Here is an 18,454-nt window from a genome sequence, read left to right as displayed (position 1 = left end):
GGGGGGGGGGAGGGCAAGGGGGCGGGGGCCAGGAGAGGGGCGGAGCCAAGAGGGGACGGGCCAGGAGAGGGAAGGGAGGAGGAGGGCGGGGCCAAGAACGGGGAGGAGCAAGGAGAGGGCGGGGCCAGGATAAGGAAAGTGCCAGGAGGGGCGGGGCCAGGGCAGGGGAAGGGCCAGGAGAGGGAAGGGACAAAGAGAGGGGTGGGGCCAAGAGAGGGGTGGGACATGGAATGGGAGGGGCCAGGGGAGGTGGGGCCACGGGAGAGGAGCGGGGCCATGAAAGGGGTGGGGCCAGGTAAGGAGTGGAGCCATGGAAAAGGGTGGAGCAAGGGGGCGGGGCCATGAGGGGAGCCAGTGGAGGAGGGTGGGGCCGGGGGAGTGGAAGGACAGGAGAGGGGCGTGGCCATTAGAGGGGTCATAGAAGAGGGTGGGGCCAGGGGAGGGAGGGGGCAGTGGAAGGGCGGGGCCATGGGAGGGAGGGCCCAGGGAGGAGGCCGTGGAAAAAGGCGCGGCCAGGGAAGTATAATGTCGGGGGGGTGGAGCTGGTGGAGAGTGGGCGGGGCCAGTGGACTAAGAGGGGCCATTGGAGGGGACGCAAAGGGACAGGTCAGGGGGCGTGGCAGGGCCAGGGGAGGAGGTCACGTGACAGGAGAGGAAGATCAGTGACCAGGGATAGGAGGAGGGGAGGCCCCAGTAAGAAGTCTGACATCACCAGGTTAAAGTCCAACAGTTTATTTGGTAGCAAAAGCTACTAGCTTTCGGAACACTGGCTGCTCCTTCATCAGGTGAGAGGGAGTTCTGTTCACAAACAGGAGAGGAGGAGCCAGGGAAGGGTTAAGGGGAGGGCCAGATGGTGGTCAGAGAGCAATCAGTGAAGGGTCAGCACCAGTAGAGTGGGTGTAACCAGTGCTAGTGCCTTGCAGGCAAACCAAGATGCAGAGCCCACATATGGAGGTGACTCCAGAGTCCTGAAGCCACTGCTCCACTCAGAACCTGGGTCACAGTAGGAATCTCTCAGGAGCACAGTGGAAGTTCTTTAAGGGTGCCCTCAAAATATCTCTAAAGTGGTCAAACATCTCGCTAAATCATGGATGACCCTGTGATAACCCAAAAAGAAGGTTCATTTGGGAACAGCGTCCTGGTCAGCCATGGATTAGAAGGAATGTTGGAGCCTCCACCATCAGTATCCAGCGATCCAGACTATAACATGCATTAAACAAAGTTCTGCTGTAGAGGAGTTGGGAGAGAACCTCAATGGGGCAACATACAGCTGATAGGCTTGCTCACTGAGATACTGGGTGACCCCCTGGATCATAGGCCCACCACCGAGCATCAATCCTTGTCCCAATGCAAACTGGAGGAACAAAACGTCATCTTCTGATTAGGCACTTTACAGCCTTCTGGACTCTTCAGACCATAAATTCTCTCCTGCACATCCACCCAATTTCCACCCATTTATTTACTTTTTAATTTATTTTCATTTCTATTATTTCATTTTCATATTTTTTTAATCTCACTTTACATTATTTTTCTCTTCCCCCATCCCACTAGGGCCACTTGTTGCCTGTTTCAGGCCATCCTTTGACACCACTCACCTTCATTCTGTATTTACACATTCTGATCTCTTAATGTGCTGTTATCAGCTCCATTCTTAGCCATGATCACCCCACCATTTACATTCCCTTTGTCTTTTTGTCTGTAACATTTTTGTCAATCTCTCCCATCTCCACTAACCGCTGAACCTCTATCCAGCTCCCACAGCATCCCCACATCCTCACCACAACTATATCAATCTCATCATATTTTCTATTCAACTTTGATGAAGAATCCAGACTCAAAATATTAGCTCTGTTCTCTCTCCACAGATGCTGCCAGACCTGCTGAGATGTTCTGCTTTTGTTGCTGCAGGTACTGGTTGCCTTGCCAATCAGAATCCTGACACTGTCAAGGAGTGTGGAAGAGTCTGCCTCCTAGTCGACAGAGTGTATAGTGCAGAACGTCTCTTCTTCAGAGCCTCTGCTCCATCTCCCTGCTGTCACGCAAACCCGGAGACACTACCGCTGCTTCCCCCCAGACCTTTGTGCAGGCAGGTCACCAAATTCTTTACCCTCAATGTGAGGACTCAGCAATGCTCACTGGCAAATCCAGAACCTCACTATAACACCTCAGAAACACTCTCCAGTACTTCCGGTTACATTGGTAAGATGGGTATAGAGGGATATGGGCCAAACGTGGGTGACTGGGACTAGCTTAGTGGTAAAAACTGAGTGGCATGGACAAGTTGGGCTGAAGGGTCTGTTTCCATGCTGTAAACCTCTAAGCCTCTACCCAACTCTCTCTCCTTGTCCCCTTGTTAGATAATATTAATGTTCTGTCTCTTCTGGTATTGTCCCTCTCTCCTTTAAATCTGTTATCATTACCCCACTTCCGAAAAAACCCTTGACTTTCTCCGTTCTTGCCAATGACATCCCACCACCAACCTTCCTTTCCCCTCCAGAGTCTTTGAGCCTGTGATCATCTCCCAAATTAGTGGCCCACTTTCCTGGAACTCCATGTTTGAATCCCACCAATCAGGTTTCTGCTCCTGCCATAATACTGAAATCGTGCTTGTTAAATGCAACTGGGAAAAAAGCCAACTATCCTTCCCCATCCTTCTCGAACTGTCTGCAGCCTTTGGTACAGTTCACCACACTATCCTCCTCTTGGCATTTCACCCGTGTTGTCCAATGTTAGGGGTTGTGGGTTTTAAACAAAAAGAAAAAGATGCAGTTTGCATATGTAGTTGGGCAACAAGGTGGCAAGTGGTTAGTACTGCTGCCTCACAGCACCAGGGACCCAGGTTCGATTCCCAACTTGGGTCACTGTCTGTGTAGAGTTTGCACATTCTCTGCATGTCTGTGTGGGTTTCCTCCGGGTGCTCCGGTTTCCTGCTACATGCTAGATGGATTGACCATACCAAATTGCTCCTAGGGGGACTAGTTACGGTAAACGCATGAGATTATGGGGATAGATCCCAGGTGGGTTTATGGTTAGTGAAGATTCAATGGGCCAAATGGCCTCTTTCTGCATTGTATGACTCTAAGATTCAAACAAACAACAGGTTTATTGCAGGAGATGTTGACTGAGCAGATTAGAAAATGAAACTAAGGCAGGAACCGATGAAACACCCCAGTGATGTCACCATCAAATTGTGTGACCCACTTTTAAAACAAACCTGCAATCACATAAATAGATAACAGTGGAAGTACTCTTGATTAGTTCCATTTTTAGCCAGGGTATCATTTGCACTGCCTTACCTTGCCATTCATGTACCATTACTCTGGTGACCCACAATCCCCCCCCACCACCCCCGCCACTCTCCAAAGGTCAATCCTTGGCCCTCTCCTATTTCTCATCTACATGCTGCCCTACAATGTTATCACCTGAAAAAGCAGGAATAGTTTCACACATACATTAGCACACTCAGCACCATCACTAGCACCTCCCTCAGCTCCTCCACCATTGCTGAAATGTCAGATTCCTCATCCATCAGAAACTCCTTCCAATTAAATGTTGGGAAGACTGAAGCCACTTGTCTTTGTTCCCCACTCCAAACACTGTTCTCTGGCCACCAACTCCATCCATCGCCGTAGCAATCTTTTGAGAATAAACCAGACAGCTTTGGAGTCGTAGTTAATCCCAAGATTAGCTTCCAATCTCCTATTCTTGCCATCAGTAAGACGGTCTGTTTCCACTTTTTTTAAAAAAGTTTATTTGTTAGTGTCACAAGTAGGCTTACATTAACACTGCAATAAAGTTACTGTGAAAATCCCCTAGTCGCCACATTCCGGGGCCTGTTCGGGTACGCTGAGGGAGAATTTAACGTAGACAATACACCTAACCAGCACGTCTCTCGGACTGCAGGAGGAAACCACAGCACCCAGAGGAAACCTATGCAAACATGGGGAGAATGTGCAAACTCTGCACTGACAGTGACCCAAGCCGGGTATCGAACCCAGGTGCCTGGCACTGTGAAGCAGCAGTGCTAATCACTGTGCCACCATGTCACCCTTTTGTAATATTGCCCAAATTTGCTCAGTCTCAGCTACTGTTGAAACACTCCTTTGTGCCATTTTTACATCTAGACTTGACTATTCCAACACACATCCTGCTGGATTCCCACTTTCTACCTTCTTTTAACTTAAGGGTATTCAAAACTGCGTTGCCTAGGTCCTTAGTCACAGCAAGCCCCACACAAGCGAACACACAAGTCTGTGTTCGCTCGTAGTTAAGCAATGCATTAATTTCAAAATTCTCATCCTTGTTTTCAAAGCCCTCCCATGGCATCACCCCTCCTGTCTCTGCGATTTCCCCCAGTTCCAAACCCTCTTGAGACATCTGAGCTCCTCCTATTCTGGCATCTTCAGCATCTCTGATTATAGTCACAAGTAAGGCTAACATTAACACTGCAATGAAGTTACTGTGAAATTCCCCTAGTCATCACACTCCGACGCCTGTTTTTCACGCAGAGAGCAGTGGGTGCCTGGAATGCACTGCCAGAGGAGGTGGTGGAAGTAGGCAAATTTGCAACATTTAAGAGGCATCTGGATGGGTACATGAGTAGGGAGGGAATAAAGGGTCTACGTAAGGGCAGAAGGTTTTTTTCTTTAGTTTGGGCACCATGATCAGCACAGGCTTGGAGGGCCGAAGTGTCTGATCCTGTGCTGTGCTTTTCTTTGTTCTCATTGCGGAGGAAGTGCAAAGACAGTGTGATACCAGGACTGACCTTCAGCATTCAATGCTCCAAGGACTTTTGGAAATGAACACAATCGCTTTCAGAAAGATACATGAATTTCAGAGAATGTGTAAGAGTGAATGTTCCAGCCTCCCCAGTCTCACCCCATGGCTGCTGACAGAGTAAATAAAGAGAAACTTTTCAGTGGCAGACTGGTTGGTAACCAGAGGACACTTAACTAAATTAAGTAAGTTAATTGGGAAAAGATTTAGAGAGGAGGTGAGTAGGAGAGACAAGGATCTGAGGGCACATCCTCAGAGTAAAAGGACAACCCTTTAGAACTGAGATGAGGAGGAATTTCTGCAGCCAGAGGATTGTGAATCAGTGGAATTCATTGCCACAGAAGGCTGTGGAGACCAGGTCACTGAGTGTATTTAAGACAGACACAGATAGGTTCTTAATTGGTAAGGGGATCAAAGGTTACAGGGAAAAGGTGGGAAAACGGGGTTGAGAAATTTATCAGCCATGATTGAATGTGGAGAAGACTCAATGGGCTGAATGGCCTAATTCTGCTCCGATAATTTATGGTCTTATTTTTATTGCACAGTGAGCTGTGATGACTGCCTATCCCATCCTAGCCCTATTCCCTATGTATTTGCCCTACTAATCCCCTGACACTAAGGGTCAATTTAGTATGGCCAATCAACTTAACCCTTACATCTTTGGACTGTGGGAGGAAACCCAAGCGCCCGGAAGAATCCCCTACGCAGACACGGGAAGAACATGAAGACTCCACACTCACAGACAAGCTGGGAGTCGAACCCGGGTCCCTGGCGATGTGAGGTAGCTGTGATAACCACTGTACCACCAAGCCAGTGCATTTCAGATCCTAAGAACTCAAGCGCTGTCTTAACTGTACTGATGGAGTGGAACAAGTCTCTCATGTTAGTCTCTCATGGAACAAGTCTCTCCTTCACCTGTCTGTGGCCCAATGACCCACCCTGCTCCTGACTGGAGGGGAGTGTGTTCATACCATATTGACTTTGACATAAATGTTATCATCCAGACCCAGAAATGGGACAGTCATCCACTTCTCCTTGTAACTCCCATCCTTGAAAAGGATCATTGAAATGGAGAAGTTCCCGTCTTCTGTATTCAATGTAATGGTTCTAGAAGAAGCAAAGGTGAATTAGCACTGAAAAAAACATCCGCGCCTGGGTAGGCAGAAAGCTCAGGTCCGGAGAGTTGCGTACCCAGAACATTACCTGGTGTCAACGCTGATCTTGTTTTCTGCATTGAGCTGCTGAACAATATAGTTCATTGGATATCTACAAGCAAACGTGATGTTGATGTAGGTTCTGGTGATAATGGCAGAACTGTTGTTCTGTATGGTGTTACTAAACACAATGTACAGATTGTCAGAGGCCTGGAATCAATGCAGTATTTGTTTAAAAAGAACACAATTTACAGCATGCATCTACAACAAGTTAAGGAAGACAAAAAGGGCATTTCACCATCAAACCAGAGACCTAACCTCTTCCACCAAAGTCCATCTTTCTTCTACATTAATTATCAGACTCAAGGTTACTTTTTAGTACCTTACCTGCCCCAAGGTTTAGTTTAAGGTCCATCCCCACAGCACATCAGAGTCCACTTCACTAATTCTCAACCCCCCATCCCCCCAAAAGCCCCCACAGGACCAATCGTCTAGTGCATTCATGCAGGGACTTGGAACAGTAGGAGGATATAAAAACTGCAGTTCTTATGGTAGCTGAGTCTTGCTACTTCTGCTGCCACCTGTGATTTTTCTATCAGAATAAAGTTTTTTTTATTCAATCATACAACTTCAACTCGCTGGCTGGCCAGCATTTATTGCCCCATCCCTAGTTGCCCTTGAACTGAGTAGCCTGCTCAGTCATTTCATAGAATCCTTACAGTGCAGAAAGAGGCCATTCGGCCCATCGACTCTGTACCGACCACAATTCGACCCAAGCCCTATTCCCATAACCTTCATTTAACCTGCTCATTCCCCTGACACTAAGGTCAATTTAGCTTTGATTTTGGCCAATCAACCTAACCCACACATCTTTGGACTTTGGGAGGAACCCAGAGCACCCGGAGGAAACCCATGTAGACATGGGGCAAAAGTGTGAACTCCACACAGACAGTGACACAAGGCTGGAATTGAACCCAGGTCCCTAGAGCTGTGAGGCAGCAGTGCTAACCACTGTGCCATCGTGCCACAGTTAAGAGTCACCACATTGCTGTGGCTCTGGAGTTACATGTAGGCCAGACTAGATAAGGACAGCAGACATTAGGGACATTAAAGGGACATTAGTGATGGGTTTTGCCAACAATTTATAATCCTTCCTACTATTATTTCTTCCAAAGTGGATAACCTCACATTTGTTAATGTTATACTCCATCTGCCAGGTCCTCGCCCACTCACAGCCTATCCGGGTCTCTCTGCAGACTTTCCGCACCTTCCACGCAATTTGCTTTTCCACTCATCTTCGTGTCATCATCAAATTTTGTTACCCTCCACTCAGCGCCCTCCTCCAGATCGTCTATATAAATGGTAAACAGTTGAGGCCCCAGCACCGATCCCTGCGGCACTCCACTAGTCACCAACTGCCAACCAGAAAAGCACCCATTGATTCCAACTCTCTGCTTCCTGTTAGACAACAAATCCTTAATCCTAGAACCTGGGTTCAGGTCCCAGCTTGGGTCACTATCTGTGCGGAATCTGCATGATATCCCTGCGTCTGCATGGGTTTCCTCCGGGTGCTCTGGTTTCCTCCTACAGTCCAAAGATGTGCTGATTAGATGCATTGGCCCTGCTAAATTCTCCCTCAGTTTACCCGAACAGGCGCCAGAGTGTGGTGACTAAGGGATTTTCACAGTAACTTCATTGCAGTGTTAATGTAAGCTTACTTATAGCACTAACAAAATAAACTTTAAACTTTTCATCATCAAAACATTGCAGCGAAAGTACTGTAATGGTGCCGCAGTCTGAAAAGTTCGTTTTTACTCTGAACACATAGAAGCTTTCAGTCTCCAATCCATGGCATGCAGGATCATTCAGATGTAAATCCCAAATCTATAAGGAGTCAAGGATTTTATTAAGGACAGCTGGCATTGCAAACGTTCAGATACCAACAGTTTACTTTCTCACTGTTTGATTATCTGTCAGTGATCATGAATGATATTGACACTGTCCTTGACAGAATCATAGCTATAGCGCAGAAACATAGAAGATAGGAGCAGGAAGAGGCCATTTGGCCCTTCAAGCCTGCTCCGCCATTCATTGTGATCGTGGCTGATCGTCCAACTCCTAATCCTGCTTTTTCCCCATAACCTTTCATTCCACTTGCCCCAAGTGCTATACCTAGTTGCCTCTTGAATACATTCAATGTTTTGGCATCAATTACCTTCTGTGGTAATGAATTCCTCAGGCTCACCACTCTGGGTGAAGAAATGCCTCTTCATCTCCATCTGAAATGATCTACCCCGAATCCTCAGGCTGTGACCCCTGGTTTTGGATTCCCCCACCATCGGGAACATCCTTCCTGCATCTACCCTGTCCAGTCCTGTTAGAATTTTATAAGTCTCTATGAGATTACCCCCCTCATTTGTCTGAACTCCAGCGAAAACAGTACTAACCTAGTCAATCTCTGCTCATACATCAGTCGTGCTATCCCCGGAATTAGCCTGGTAAACCTTTGCTGCCCTCCCTCCAGAGCAAGAACATCCTTCCTCAGAAACGAAGACCAAAACTCCACATAATACTCTCGGTGTGGCCTCACCAAGGCCCTTTATAGTTGCAACAACACATCCCTGCTCCTGTACTTGAAACTCCCGCAATGAAGACCAACATGCCATTTGCCTTCTTTACTTCTGCTGTATCTGCATGCTTACCTTCAGTGACTCACAAGGACACCCAGGTCCCGCTGCATACTTCCCTCTCCCAATTACAGCCATTCAGGAAATAATCTGCCTCCATTTTGCTTCCAAAGTGAATAACCTCACATTTATCCAAATTGTACTGCATTTAACATTGATTTGCCCACTCGCCCAACCAGAAGAGGCCATTCGGCCCATCGACCCCACTTCAGAAAGTCACCCCACTTCAGAAAGGTCCTTCTGTGGCTAGGAATAGTTTTAGGATGTTTTGAACGTGAGAAAGCCACTTGTCTTCTTTTAACCTGCTCTGTTGCAGTCAAGAACTAGTGAGGACAAGAAAAAGCTAAGAATTTGAAAATCAAGGTTACATTGAGTTGGGGGCTGGGGGGGATGGCAATGAAAAAGAAGGAAGTGGAGCCCAAGTCAATCGGTGGGAACAAGAGCTGGTCAGTGCTGTTCTGAGTATTTAGCTGTCCAGTTCCAGTGGTTTAGGATTGAAAGAGCCCCAAGGGATACACAGTGAATTGGGATGGGGTGACCTGTGGGTTAGTTTATAGCAACATAGTGGAGGGGCTTAAAGGGGAACTTACAGAATTGTTCCATGATCATAGAAGTTGTGTTTGAACCAAATGCCTGGAATAGGGAAGAAAATAGACTGGACGGATTTTTGTAGGGGCAACAAATAGTATTCAGGGATAGGTGTCCTATATTAACCCATCTGTCTGTATGGGCAGCAGACAGTGGTTTGCAGTGCTGCCTCACAGTGCCAGGGAGCCAGGTTCAATTCTGGCCTCAGTTGACTAAGTAGAATCTGCACATTCTCCCCATGTGTGCATCAGTTTCCTCCGGGTGCTCCGGTTTCCTCCCATACTCCAAAGATGTGCAGGTTAGGTGGATTAGTCATGGTAATTTGCCTCTTAGTGTCCTGAAATGTATAGGTTAGGGGGATTAGCAGGGTAAATACTTGGGGTTACGAGGAATAGGGCCTGGATAAGATAGTCTGTCAGAGAGCACGGGGAGACAATGGCTAAGTGGTATTATCGCTAGACTATTAATCCAGAAACTCAGCTAATGTTCTGAGGACCTAGGTTCAAATCCCATCATGGCAGACAGTGGAATTTGAATTTGGAATTAAGAATCTGCTGATGACCATGCAACCATTGTTGGAAAAACCCATCTGGTTCACTAATGTCCCTTTAGGGGAGGAAATCTGCCATCCTTACCTGGTCTGGCCTACATGTGGTTGAATCTCAACTACCCTCTGAAATGGCCTAGCAAGCCACTCAGTTTCAAGGACAACTAGGGATGGGCAATAAATGCTGGCCAGCCAGCAATGCCCATGTCCCACAAATAAAAAAAAGTTGATGCAGAGTCGATGGGCTGAATGGCCTCCTTCTGCACTATAAGGATTCAGTATCCTGAATCAGCAAGGCCTTTCACTTACGCCTCTTTCCCTGCAGTTGTCCTGATCTTGCTGACCTGGCCTCTAGTTTCTTCCTCCTAAATCCCTCCCTAAATTTCTCTGTCTCTCTTGCACCAAGGCACCTCTTAAAACCTCCTTCTTAAACCAGCTTTGGCCACTTGTCTGATTGTCTCCTTACAAGTAGACAATATATTTAGTTTGATAAAGCACCTCGGGATGTTTTACTATGTTAGAGGCGCTATATAAATGCAAGCTGCTCTTGGTTGTGCAGGCCAGAGATCAGAGGTCCACCCTGAAAAAAAAATCCCTTGCACTTTGTAGAAGAACAAGGAAGATCTGGGTGGCATGGTAGCAAAGTGGTTAGCACTGCAGCCTCACAGCGCAAGGGACCCAGGTTCAATTCTGGCCTTGGGTGACCGTCTGTGTAGAGTTTTCACATTCTCCCCATGTCTGTGTGGGTTTCCTCCCAAAAGTCCAAAGGCATGTGGGTTAGATGGATTGACCATGCCAAGTTCTTCCTAGTCTCAGGGGGACTAAGAGTGAATATGTGAGGTGACGGGGATTGGGCCTTGTTTGTGATTGTTGTTAGTACAGGTTCAATGGGATGAATGGTCTCCTTCTGTACTGTAGGGATTCTATGAAATGATTCTATTTTCCCGGTAGCTTGGCAAAAATTAACAGCTCATTGTCACATTGCTATTTTGTGGTATTTCCAAATCTGGTCACAGTGTTTCCTACAACCGGGACCTCTCTTCATGAGTCCAAGTCATTGGTTCTGAAGTGCTTTGAGAGATCAGGAAAGGCACAATTAAGACTTCCAACCTTCCGCCCTCTCCTTACACCTCTACGGCCACAGTATGGGCCCCAGCTCTGTCACTGTAATTGCCATCCAATCAGAACAACTCAGTGCTCCTTGGACTGAGTCCAATGTTCTAGGAATCTGGACCCTTTCCTTCCTACACTATCCCTGTATCTGCAAGTTCTTTGCATTAGACTGGCTGCTTCCAGGCTAGAAAGTGCAAAGGTACTGATTGTAAATCTGCAATTATTGACTTGGAACTCCTACTTGCTAACATATATCAATTCTAGAACTGCATACCATAACTTCAATAAATACTAACAGTGGTATACAGAGTAAAGGAGCATTGACTCGTGAACGTTCCATCTGATAAACATTGCTTAGAATACTTGGGCAAGAAAATAAATTTTGCTTTATTTAATTGCAGTTTATCCATTGTGTGTTAAGATAAACAGGGAACTAGATAGAAAAATATATAGATACACAGATAATTATATAGATAGAAAAATATGTAGCTTTACAGATTAACACCATTAAAAACTAGGAGCTAGAAGCAGGAATAGGTCATTTGGCTCTCCAAGCTGGCTCAGCCGTTCATTATGATCAATTTCAATGGGGGCGATTCTCCCAAAAAAAATTTGAAGTTCCAAATGCACGTGAAAACTGGAGTAACTCATGCGGGTTTTATATGATGATTTTCAGATTGAATCTCCCACATTCTGAGCACTGCAGAAAGCCCGAGCGAGATCCACTCTGAATATCAGGGGGTGGGGCCTATTCCCGCTGGAGAGACCGGCAGCATAGCGCTGAGCAGCCATTGCGCATGCGCCAATCTGTCAAAGCAGAGATCGGCACGTGCGCAGTGACTCCGCACTGCCAGCTTCCCACTCGCTGGTCAGCCCCACGACCGCCGCCTCCCCCCACCCCACCACCCACCTCCCAATCATTGGTCTCCCGGAGAATCCTCTTTCCTGCCCCCTTCCCCCAGCTCTGATCTCCCCCTTCCCACCCGACCCCCCACCCCCACCCCCGCCTGACAGTCCCAATGCCGTGCCCCCAACCATGCCCCACTGACAGCCCCGAATCCCAGCAGCCCTGACCCATCCACCCTCCCCCACTGATCCCTATGCAGAATGGTAGCTGGACCCCACACACCCACCGATCGACCTCCATAGGCCCCATCCCAATACATCCCCACCCCAGGGTGCCCCTTGGGCAGTACCGGGGGCCAGGCTGGCACTACCCAAGGGGCACCCCCTTACCCCCAGGGGTGTCGCAATGGCCTCCCTCTGTTTCCTCCAGTAGGATTGTTCCCCATGTATGAGGAGCAGGAGTAAATCCCGCTGGAGTGAACCACTTCTAGCTAGAACAGCGCAGCGAGTTGGAGAATCAGTATCCTAATTACCCTTCCTCCTATATCCTTAGAACTCTTTAAACCCAAGAGCTATATCTAATTTCTTCTTGAAATCAGACAACATTTTGGCCTCAACTACTTTCGGCGGTAATAAATTCCCCACAATTCACCGTCCTCTGAAGAAATTTCTCCTCACCTCAGACCCAAAAGGTTTACCCTTTATCTTCAAACTCTGACCCCTTGTTCTGGACTCCCCCACCGTTGGAAACATCCTTTCTGATTCTACCCTGTCTAACCCTGTTAGTTTCTATGAGATCCCCTCTCACTCTTCTAAACTCCAGTGAATATAAGTCTAACCGACTTAGTTTCTCCTCAGATGACAGACCCGCCACTTCAGGAATTAATCTGGTAAAACTTTACTGTACTCCCTCTGTAGCAAGGAATCAATTTATAGAGGTATAGATAGACAAATAGACAGACAAAGACATATAGTTTTTTTTTAATTCATGTCACAAGTAGGCTTACATTAACGCTGCAATAAAGTTACTGTGAAAATCCCCTAGTTGCCACACTCCAGTGCCTGTTCGGGCACACTGAGGGAGAATTTAGCATGGCCAGTGCACCAAACCAGCATGTCTTTTGGACTGTGGGAGGAAATCAGGGCACCTGAAGGAAACCCACGCAGACATGGGGAGAATGTGCAAACTCCACACGACGGTGACCCCAGCCGGGAATCGAACCCGGGTCCTGGTGCTGTGAGGCACTGTGCTGAAAAGGTAAACAGCTATGGACTAAAAAAGAGCATTAGACAGACAAACATCCCAAAGTAAAAAGAATTGTAAACTGCAGCAAGGGAGACTGAAGGTGAGAGAGTACAATTCAAGACCGTCTCCAGGCAGTTGGCCAGTTCTAGGATTGCTCAATATGTTATGTGGAAGGAGGCCATTTGGTCCATTGAGTCTGTACCGACCACAATTCCACTCAGGCCCTATTCCCGTAACCCCACACATTTACTCTGCTAATCCCCCTGATACTAGGGTCAATTTATCATGGCCAATCAAACTAACCGGCACATCTTTGGACTATGGGAAGAAACTGGAGCACATGGAGGAAACCCATGCAGAAATGGGGAGAATGTGCAAACTCCGCACAGACAATGATCTGAGGCTGAACCTGGGCCCCTGGCGCTGGGAGGCAGCAACGCTAACCACAGTGCACTGGACCACCAACCGCACAAATAGCTGGAAAAGACATGTCAGTGCTTCATTACAGTACTCACCCTTTGCTGCATTACGGTCTGCTAACGTCAAAGCCGGTAAGAGTATCAATACTAATGGCAGGTTTAAGCAACCCATTGGAGTCCTGGTCTAATTCTGTGTCTCAGGGTGAAGTGTTCAGGAATAAGATCTATTTCTCCCCCCCAACACTTCAGATCAACTCGTTCCTCTCCTCACACTTAAATCCTGAGCATCTTTTTTTTCAGCCTTAACTACACTTGGAGTAGGTCCAGTTGCTGAGATTCTGAAGATGAATAGGAACAAGCTCACGGGGGCCTGGGTAACAGATACACACAGAAAAACTCTCACCAGGCATTCAGTGAAATAAACAGCATCAACTCTGTGGGACGTTGCTCCGGGTTAGGCAAAGACAATGAGATGTGAGGCACGGGCAGGAAGGCAATGACTCCAAGCACAGTTTCCTCACCGCTGCTTGCTCCGGAACATGAGCAAACCCCCGGGGAAGAAGTGATGAACTTTCTGTAGCTGTTGTCACTTACATAGAGTTGGCAGTGGCTCTCTTCTTTCAATCAAAAAGGTTGTGGCTGCAAGCTGCACTCCAGGGGGTTGTGAGCACGTACTCCGGACTGATGCCCCAGTCTTGCACTGTCCGAGGTATTGTCTTCCAGATGAGACATTAAACCAAGACCCTTTCAGCCCTATCAGGTGGCGAGCACTGCTGCATCACAGCCACAGGGATCCAGATTCGATTCCTGGCTTGGGTCTGGAGTTGTGTGGAGTCTGCATATTCTCCCCATGTCTGTGTAGGTTTCCTCCGGGTGTGCCGATTTCCTCCCATACTCCAACGATGTGCGGGTTAGGTAGATTGGCCATGATAAATTGACCCTTAGTGTCAGGGGGACGAAATAGGTGGACTAAATATGTTCTTATGCTATGCGGATAGGGCCTGGGTGGGATTGTTGTCATTACAGATTTGATGGGTGAATGGTCTCCTGCGCTGTAAGGATTTTATTCTATTCACAACAGAGTAGCCACTAATTATGTTTTAAAGTTTATTAGTGGCACTTGTATTGAAACATAGAAACTAGAAGCAGGAGGAGGCCCTTAGCCATTCATTATGATCATGGCTGATCATCAAATTCAATATCCTGATCCCCACTTCCTCCTATATCCCTTGATCCCTTTAACTCCGAGAGCTATATCTTCCCGTTGTTAGGTATGTTCAAGAGGCAGCTTCTCGGCCTTTTGGCTAAGATCAAGTGTAGTATTGACAAGCTGTACTTGGTTGAAGTCATTAGGTTACATTTCAGCTTCATTTGAAGCAATTTTTGAAAGCGGCATCTGGGCCTTTTGGCTAAGATGCAAATAAGATCGAGCCTTGGAGGAGGAGGTACTCCTATTCCAATCAGCTTGGATCATGTAGATCAAGCCCAAGGCAGGAAGTGAGAGCCCTGTCTTGTCAGCCTGGAGCGGGAATGTCTCAACTTGTTGAGACTCTGAATTGGACTTGATTTGATTGAATTGGAATAGAAACAAAACAAAAAAAGAGGCAGCTGGACGTGGCCCTTGGGAACAAGGGTTATGGAAAGAAAGTGGAAGTGGGATATTCAGATTACATGGTCAGCCATGATTATATTGAATTGTGGTGCAGGCTCGATGGGCCGAATGGGTTACTCCTGCACTTATTTTCTAAGTTTCTACGTTTCTAACTTCTTCCTGAAATCAGACAACATTTTGGCTTCAGCTACTTTCTGTGGTAGTGAATTCCACACATTCACTGCTCTCTGAGTGAAGAAATTTCTCCTCGGCTCAGATCTAAAAGGTTTACCCCTTATCCTCAAACTATGACCCAATGAGTTCTGGACTCCCCCTGCCATTGGGAACATGATCTGCATGAGTTATCCTTCTTCTTTGTATCTCGGAATAAAGTTATCGTTGACCTCCTTTACCAAAACCTTCATTTTATGTTTATTCTCACCCTGTGATTAATGTTGAATTTAATTTTGTCTAGTAGGCAATTTTCTCACTAGAATTTGCACATTCATTTATAAGCACTTTTATTCTGAGCGCTTTGACAGCAAATCTGCTTAATCACATAATGCACACTGGAAGAGGATACTATTGACATACAAATTATTCATTGAAATTCATAGAAGGCAAATCCATAGAATCAGAGCAGAAATTTGGCCCATGAGTCCGCACTGACTCTCCAAAAGAGAATCCCACTTATGCCCTCCCCTCCACCCTATCCCCATAATCCCACACATTTATCATGGCCAATCCACCTAACCCACACATCAAGGGGCAATTTAGCATGGCCAATCCATCTAACCTACACATCAAGGGGCAATTTCGCATGGCCAATCCATCTAAACTACACATCAAGGGGCAATTTAGCATGGTCAATCCACCTAACTAGCACGTCTTTGGACATTAAGGGGCAATTTATCATGGCCAATTCACCTAACCTGCACATCTTTTGGAGCGTGGGAGGAAACCAGAGCACCCGGAGGAAACACACGCAGACGTGGGGAGAATGGGCAGACTCCACACTGACAATGACCTAAGCTGGGAATCGAACCCGGGTCCCTGGCGCTGTGAGGCAGCAGTGCTACCCACTGTGCCACCGTGCTGCCCTTGATGCAAGTCTGCCCCCAGCAATAAATGTGACAAATACATGCACCAAACAATAAAAATATGTGGAATATAAAGAACGGTGAATAAACTGGAAAAGTAACCCGTTTGGCCCATTACGAACTGGCTCACCAGTATTACCGGCACTGGCAACTGCTTTACTGATACCATCAGCAATATTAACTGGCAATTTTTACTGGAACGCCAGTTGTGAACTGTTCTCAGTCTCCTGACTGGAACTGGATCCTTCTGGTATTATGGGAGCTTCCTCTGGGCAGTCAGAACCACAGCAGTACAATGTTACACTTTGGGAAGCTTCTGTGTCCAGTCAGTGGCTAGCCAGAGTGAACGTTTGGTAAGCACTGAGGGCACAGCTGCAGGTCCCAGCCCTGTGCACGCCAGTATCAGTAACCTACATCGAAGATGGCACAAAATAAATACAAAACAGATGGCAAGTCTGGTCTGCATGTCCATTCCCTTCACACACTGATATTGCAACTTAACACCACCCAGCAGGCTTTCTTTGGCCACCAGGAGATCAGTGCCAATTCCCAGCCATTCTGAGGTCATAAAAGATATGGTAGAGAGTGAGTGAGAGTGCGGTAGAGTTGTGAGACCTTTTTAAATTGCTGCTTTGCCCTAAAACGAATGCAGACAAATCTGTGTGCAAGGGCTGCCTGGTGAGAGTCTGGCACTATCTGATCACAGTTGAGGCATGCACTTTTTAAAAAGTTTTTATTTATTACTGTAGGCTTACGTTAACACTGCAGTGAAGTTACTGCGAAAATCCCCTAGTCTCCACACTCCAGGGCCTGAGGGAGAATTTAGCACGGCCAATCTACCTAACCAGCACGTCTTTCAGTGCAGGAGTGTAGTGACTAGGGGATTTTTCACAATAACTTCACTGTTTATTTACTTATTAATGTCACAAGTAGGCTTATAACACTGCAATGCAGTTACTGTGGGAAGAACACGGGGAGAACATACAGACTCCGCACAGACCCAAGCTGGGAATCAAACCCAGATCCCTGTCGCTGGAAGGCTGCAGTGCTAACCACTGTGCTGCCTTCACACCAGAGCAACGCCCAAAACCGCTGTCTCATGAATGGAAAGCGGCACGGGAGATGCTGTCTTAAATTCAATTCGAGCAACGATTTATTCCCTGAACAATGAAATCCTCCCCAACAGCTCTTGTGTTTGTGCAGGTTTTGCTTGAGTGGTCGCTGACCTTGTTACTGGAAGCTGACTGATGTCCGAGTTGGTTTTATTTTGTTTAATGGCTAAAACTGCACAGATTCAAAGTTGATTGTTCAGGCGCAATGCATTGAACAAATCCCAGACCAGAGACATCGCTGGAAAGCGTTGGCTTCATTCATTGCTTAGATTTATACGTGGGAGAATTGGCTGAGAAACCTCGACAGCTTTTGTGTCAACGTAACTCTGAAGCTGTACAGCAATCTGCGAGCTGCAATAAAAATGTTACCCGGGCTTACTCGGACTGTGATCATTCACATTTGTATTTGTTAAGTACCTATAAAAACAAACGGCAGCAAAAGACAAAGAAACTCCCACCATCCCCTGTCTGTGTTACTCTGCCTCCCATCACACAAACTAAAAGCTACTGGAATGTATCTGCACACTGTGTTAGGTTTCACTTATTGAGGCAACTGAGAGTAAGAAAACAAGTTTAAAATGTATTATTTTTCTGCTCTTCAAAGATAAACCTTAAGATTAATAATCAAATGCAAACATACACAGGGGTGGCATGGTGGCACAGTGGTTAGCACTGCTGCCTCACAGTGCCAGCGACCCAGATTCCATTCCCAGCTTGGGTCACCGTCCACACATTCTCCCTGTGTCTGCTCCTTCAAGAGGTGCGGATTTAAACTCAATTCTAGAAACTTTACAAATTCCAAGCTAACACCCCAGTTTAGGGAGGTGTCATCTTTTGGATGAGATATTTAAACAATGGGCATACCTGTTCTTTTGGGTGGACATTAGGGGTCAGGTATTTTGAAGATATTTTGAGTTATAGAATCATAAAATCTCACAGTGCAGAAGAGGCCCTTCAGCCCATCGAGTCTGCACTGACATACTAGAGACACCTGAATTCCCACTTATTCCCTATGGCCAACACTTAGCCCATAGCTCTGAATGTTATGATGTGCCAAGTGTCCATCCAGGTACTTTTTAAAGGATGTGAGGCAACCTGTCTCTGTCACCTGTCCAGGCAGCGCATTCCAGACCCTCATCACCCTCTGGGTAAAAATGTTTTTCCTTGCATCCCTGCCAATCCTCCTGCCCCTCACCTTGAACCTATGCCCCCTCGTGACTAACCCTTCAACTAAGGGGAACAGCTGCCCCTTATCCACTGTGTCCCTCATAATCT

General features: G+C 46.9%; 1 non-coding gene across 1 annotated transcript; it reads left to right on the top strand.

Annotated features, from left to right (window-relative positions):
• The first annotated feature begins 14,660 nt into the window (after positions 1-14,660).
• LOC145345790 (U2 spliceosomal RNA) lies at positions 14,661-14,859 on the top strand. The gene has a single exon (XR_013887174.1). It is a non-coding gene; the product is annotated as a U2 spliceosomal RNA (small nuclear RNA).
• Positions 14,860-18,454: the final 3,595 nt, after the last annotated feature.

The sequence above is a fragment of the Carcharhinus amblyrhynchos genome, chromosome 7 (assembly GCF_965287045.1).
Source record: "Carcharhinus amblyrhynchos chromosome 7, sCarAmb.v2.hapA, whole genome shotgun sequence".
Taxonomy (NCBI): Eukaryota; Metazoa; Chordata; class Chondrichthyes; order Carcharhiniformes; family Carcharhinidae; genus Carcharhinus; species Carcharhinus amblyrhynchos.
Note: the sequence above shows the minus strand (reverse complement) of the source record. Positions and strands in the feature narration are given on the sequence as shown.